Genomic DNA, 6664 nt, shown 5'->3' on the forward strand with positions numbered 1-6664 from the left:
GGTGTTAGGCACCCAATCTACCCAATTCAATTGATCGTCCTACTAGATGCTTAAGAACGAACATTGTCCACAATTATTCTTATTTCGCATGCATGACTAAATTATCAAACATATGTACATTAAATAAAATTAACTATTTATGTACACTAAAAGGAAATTAATTAAATATCTACATTGCGTTAAATGAGGAGAGAGATTGTACCTAGATTTGACCCCTGTTTCGAGTCAAGAGGAGTAGGCCCTTGGTTGGCTCAGACTTTCTTGTAGATTCTCTCGGCTTAGGGAAAGATGATCTTGACCTCAAACTTCCTATTTTGAGAGATATTGACTGTGGTAGTGTGCGGACAGAGGTCTGGCTTAGGGTTGGTTACTTTTGGGTTGTTGATTCCGGTAGAGCTTCCGTTGGGGATGGGCTACTTCTGGGAAAGGTTGGGTTGGTATTCCAACAGAGCTTCCGCTTGGGTCGGCTATTTCTGGAAAAAAGTCAGGCCAAAACTTTGGCAAAGCTTCCGCTAGGGATAGGCTACTTCTTAAAAATTCGGGTTGGAACTTCGACAGAGCTTCCTCTAAGGATAGGCTACTTCAGGAAAAAATCAATTCAAAACTTCGGCAGGTGTTTGGCTGGGATTTTTGAAAAAGATGATTGAAGTGCTTCGAAGACCTGAATACTTGACGAAGGTCTCTCCGAAGACTAGAAACACCTCAAAGGGGGAGGGGATTTAGGAGAGAGAAAGTGCTCCTCACAAAGAGACTAAAAAATGGCAAGTGGGTGTCTTTTTCAAAGAAAGGGGGGTGGTATTTATTGTGTTTTTGTGGGCCAAAGGGGTGAAGGAAAATTGCTCTTCACCCAAAAAGGTGAAAAGATATTTTGGGCCAAAGGGGTGAAGGGAAGTTTCTCTTCACCCAAAAAGGCAAAAATATATTTTTGTTACCGAAAAAGGTGAAAAGATATTTTTTTTGAAAGAGGTGAAGGGAAACTTCTCTTCACCCAAAAAGGTGAAAAAGATATTTGGTATACTAGCGGGAGCATGTGGAGTGCGCAAGCGGGTAAAGGGGGGATCTTTTCCCAAAATCTAGTTTTTAGCAGAAAATTCCTATCGCCGGTGGGATGTTTTGGGCAAATGCGGGAGTGCGGCATAACTTCCAGGAATGATTGTCGGAGATCCGCTGGTCTGATTTTGACACATCATATATCGTTGGAATTGTAATTCTGACCACTATCCATCCATATGGTCACATTGGACCGGATTCCTCCATATATGTGAAGTCAAAATTTGGACCTTTTCTCTCCTGCACATGGTTCTGGGATTTTGTTTGGGTAAGCAGGGATTGGTTGGGTAAGGGAATCTCGGTCATCTGCATCTTTGTCAACTGAAAATGAGAAGTTGCAACCAAGATCTGTGTATCATCATTGCTGGGGAAGGGTGACAAAATTGGGTGTCTATAGAATGCCCCTCTTTGGTTAAGGCCTGTGCCAACAGCCGAAGGACAAAGAAAAGAACGACCACATTTTGTCACCCAGAGCATGTACTGCTGTTATCTTGCTCAACAATAACAGAGTTGAAAATGTAATAGGTAATCTCTTCTAACTATTCAAAGTTTAGAATCATACCTGATTCATTGGTTTTGTGTCATTGTTTGTAGGGATTCGCACCATTCCCACAAAAAATGTTAGTATGAAATCATTACCTATAGGGATTTGCACCATTCCTACATAAAATGTTAGTATCGAGCCAATGTTCACAGGGATTCGCACCATTCCTGCAAAAGATGTTAGTGTATGATTCTTGTTTACAGGGTTTCGTACCATTCCTGCAAAAGATGTTAAGACTGAACCATCTTTTGCAAGAAGTTTACAAGGTTTTGCACCATTCTTGCAAAAGATGTTAAGACCGAACCAACGTTTACAAGGTTTCGCACCATTCCTACTAATGATCTTAGCACAGGTGAGGAAGCTGCAAAATACAGATGCAATGCCTTTTTTTTGTATTTTTCTTTTATTCTTTCCCTTCCCATGTTTGTTCATCCTTTTTTATCTTTTCTTTTCTTTCTTTATGTGCTTTGACATTTTATTTTGAACTGCAAAACTTCTTGATTTAAGAATCTTTCCTGCATTTTGGGTTATTAGGCATGATTAATTCCACAACTTGAGTATTCAACAGAATAATTGGAATAACGTGAAAGTCCAAATGCCACCATATTTTTACTACCAAGTGAAAGTAAATGGATTACATGGAAATGGACATAACTTTCCTACCACAGAGAGGAAAGATGGGCTATAATGTGGAGAGACAATTCTTGAGGTGGATGAAAATCCACCAATTCTTTTAGGTCTTCTACCTCCAGTCCGTACTGCTAGCCGATGTCAGTAGGCAAGTAGAAAGATGTATGGGTCAAACCCATCAACCTGACATAATTATATCTAGGGGTCTTCAACAACAAATCATCCTATGACCATTAGGGATACTTCCATGCAATGTTTCGTGCAGTCCTTCCCTGCGAGTATTCTTCCCAATCAATGATGAGCTTGAATTTTGTGACCACTTCCTCGCCTTGACAGTAAGGAAACCCAAGTCTGCGTTCAATTAATTTCAATTTTTCAAGTAGCCAAAGCTGAAAAGTAGCGGGGCTTCCTTGGTAATGATCAATCCCAAATTTGTGACTATGGCTCATATCATCCAATCCCTTCAGCGTTTCTGCCAAAGTTGTAGGGATGATGTCTTTTCCTTCCTTCAGCTGTTTTACTACCTCCATCAAAACGAGTGGTACACCACGTCCTGGAGTCTGAAGAACATATTAGAATATCATGCATAGTAAATACACATTTTGTAGTCTTTGCTGATGGATCTTCCCTGATGACATATATTGGGTAAAGATTCTGGCAACCTTCAAAATGTCAATCTTGTCATGGCTGATGAAATGCTTTGCTTCCTTCTTTGTCCATCCAAAGAAGCTGCATATATTTTTTGAGTAATCTTTCTTCAATGATGGTTGAATCAATCTGTCATTAGGTGGAGATAGTATACATGCCCAAAATTCTTCCAGAGTGGGGCAAATTTCAATGGTTTCGAACCAGAATACATGGAGATCAGTATCCCAGTATCGAGGCACCTGTCGGAGCAAATCATAATGTAAATCCATTCCTCTAATATGACTGAACATAGATATGTTCACTAATTCTAGCAAGCCTGGAGCAATAATGCTGATGTTCAGGGTCCATTTCCTCAATGTCTCATCCAAAGAGTCCATAGCCTCTCCTAAAACCAAATTAAGTAAAGAAGAAGTATAATGACATTAGCCATTGACACAACCAAACCTTTACCACTGTGCATCAAAGTCTTTTGTTTTTAATTGATCAAGGGTGAGAATGAACTGACCTTGATTACTAGTGCCGGATGGCCATCTTTAGAGAAGAGATGAAATTCTGGATGAGCATTGGAAGGACCATAGGGGAATGACAGATTCCTAACGGCCTTACATGCCAAATGGCGATTCTTGGAGAAGATAAAATTCTAAATGAGATGTGATGGACCATAGGGGAACGACAGATACCTAATGGTCATATATTGCCAATATGGCGATTTTTGTGGGACACAAGCTATGATGATTTTTTTGGGTACCTTTATTATTAATTTGAGAACCAAATTATTGTCTTGAGATGGTTAAGACTGCACTTGCACATGTCAAGTTACCTACATATCCCTTGGGAGGAATCAGGTCTAGTGTAGTTCAGGCCTTTCACCTGATCAAGCATAATATCTCTTAAGTTGATCCATGTTGACCAATCCTGGTAATTCTTCACCATTGTGGTCTGTGAGTTTCACTACTTTGCTTGGCAAAATCTCTTTGACAGTAAATGGGCCACTCCAATTTGGTTTGAATTTTCCTCTTGGGTCATAAATTGGGGCTCTTTGTTCTCGTAGAACAAACTCACCTTCTTCTATATGTCATGGCTTCACATTCTTGTTGAAGGCCCTTGCTATTCTTAGCTGATACTTTCTTAGATTGTCTATGGCCTTCATGTGCCTCTCATCAAGAAAGTTGAGTTCATCATGCCTAGCCTTCACCCATTCTCCTTCTTGTAATTGACTATCCAAAAGTACCCTTAAGGATGGCACTAGGATTTCTACTGGCAACATTACTTCGACATCATATACCAAGGAGAATGGAGTTGCCCCAGTCGAGGATCGTACAAAAGTCCGATATGCCCATAATACAAGTGGTAACTTGTCTGCCGAATCCTTATGTGTTTCGGCCATCTTCTGAAGTATGATCTTGATATTCTTGTTGGTTGCTTCTACTGCCCCATTGGTCTGCTGCCTAAAAGTGGTAGAATGATGCCTCTTGATGCTGAACTTTGTGCAAATCTTATCAGTCTTGCCCCAGAAATGGGATCATTGATCTGATATCAACTCCTGCGGTACTCCATACCGACTAATGATATTTTCTTGAATGAACTTTTCTACATTGGCTGATGTGAGAACTGCACATGATTAGGCTTATACCCATTTAGTGAAGTAATCAATGGCCACCAAGATGAACTCATGACCATTAAATGCTTTGGGGTTGATCTTCCCTATGATGTCAATGCCCCAAGTAGAGAATCGCCAAGGGAAACTGAGTGAGTGCAATTCCATTGGTGGAATATGTATGATGTTGGTAAATATCTGACACTTATGACATTTCTTGATATAGCTCACACAATCTGCTTCTATTGTATTCTCATAGTACCCCAATCTGAGAATCTTCTTGGCTAGTATTTTCACATTCATATGGGGTCCACAAAGGTCTTGATGAATTTTTTCTATGATTGTTCCAGCTTACTCTTCATCTACACACAACAATTGTATCCCATCGTAGGATCTTTTGTACAATAAGTCCTCTTGGAGGATGAACTGGGTAGCATATCTCCTTAGGAACTTCTTTTCCCTGTCTGTAGTTTCAACTGGATACTTCCTCTCCCTGATGAAGTCCATAATGTGAGCAAACCAAGGCTAGCCATCTATGGTGAGAGAATTCACCGCATTCTGATAGATGGGCTTGTTTCTTTGTTTTACTAAGAATAGTCGGATCTTAGCCACCAGGTTGCATTCTATCATGGAAGCTAAGGTTGCAAGGGCATCGAAAAACTGGTTGTTATCCCTTTGGAAGTATTCAAATGAGATTTTCTCAAAATGTCCGATCACCTCTTCCAAATGTTCTTGGTACGGCTTCAATTTCTCATCTCTAGTCTTTCACTTTCCTTGTGTCTGACATATGACAATGGCCGAATCTCCATATACCTTGATTCTTTTTACCCCAATGGTTAGGGTTATTTCAAGTCCCAAGGCACAAGCTTCATACTCAACAATGTTGTTGGTACAAGAGAAATCAAGGTGGAATGATGAAGGAAAATAAAGGCCGTCTGAAGTGACAAGCAAAAATCCTACTCCACAACCCTTTTGATTGGCTACCCCATCAAAGAATAACTGCCATTCATTGGAAGTGTCCTCTTCTTCCATTGCTAAAATTTCTTCATTTGAAAAATCATCATCTAAGGCTCTTCCATCTTCTGTTGGATAGGTAGTCAAATGATCAGCTATAGCTTGCCCTTTGACAACCTTCTAAGCAACATAGGTGATGTCAAATTCTAGTAACAACAGCAGCCATCGAGCCATCCTCCTGGTGACAACTGGTTTCTCGAAGAGGTATTTAATTGGATCCATCTTTGAGAGCAACCGTACTGGATATGCTACCATGTAATGTCGCAACCTCTTGGTGGCGCAAATCAATATAGCATAAGTTCTTTCCAGAGACGTTTACTGTCACACCCCGTTCACACTGAACCGGGCCAGTGACCGAGTTAATACCAGTTAACCCAAACCTGCCAGGATCATCAGATACTGTATTCCACCACAGCATACGCACAACTAATATAAACTCCTCAGATCAACGGAAGACTAAGTTTTACCTGTGAATAATCCCATAATACTTGATACCCGGATAGTGATATAATAATTATATACATTTGGGCCCGAAGGCATGATATTTACACAAAAAGAATAAAATTCAAATATCAAGTACATAAGGAAATCCACCAAAACAATCAGAGTACACAGCTCGGCTCGGTATCAAGGTTAGAGCTCAACTCGGCATCAAGGGTTGAGCCCAGCTCGGCATCACATAGAAGAGCTCAACTCGGCCTCAGAAGTGGAGCTCAGCACGGCCTCAAAGGTGGAGCTCAGCTTGGCCTCAGAACTGCTGTCCCGCAGCACAACTCTCGCACGAGCAGTCAGTGCCGTGCTCTAACTCCTCAGGGGTCCACCAGTCCTCTCCAGGAAACTCGACTGTGGGACCCACCCCGTGCTCCTCAGATGTATGACCTGCAAAATCATCTAAAAAGGGGCGTATACGTGGGATGAACTCACTAGCTCAGTAAGTGGTAAGATGGACCACACAGCAGTCCACACATCACAACACATCATATGCACTACATGCCATGCTATACATTTTAAATCACATCCACCTAAGCAACATTACTAAGTCCTTGCTTTTAGTGCTACTACAACCACAGTGCGCGTATACTCCGGGTACGAGCCGCGAACTCCCTCCCGCGAGACGCCCATAGGGCTGTTGGAGAAGGCCCACCGTGAGTACTCGGAAAAGTAAAGACAATGCCGTCCAC

The sequence above is a fragment of the Macadamia integrifolia genome, chromosome 4 (genome assembly GCF_013358625.1).
Source record: "Macadamia integrifolia cultivar HAES 741 chromosome 4, SCU_Mint_v3, whole genome shotgun sequence".
NCBI classification, from domain to species: domain Eukaryota; kingdom Viridiplantae; phylum Streptophyta; class Magnoliopsida; order Proteales; family Proteaceae; genus Macadamia; species Macadamia integrifolia.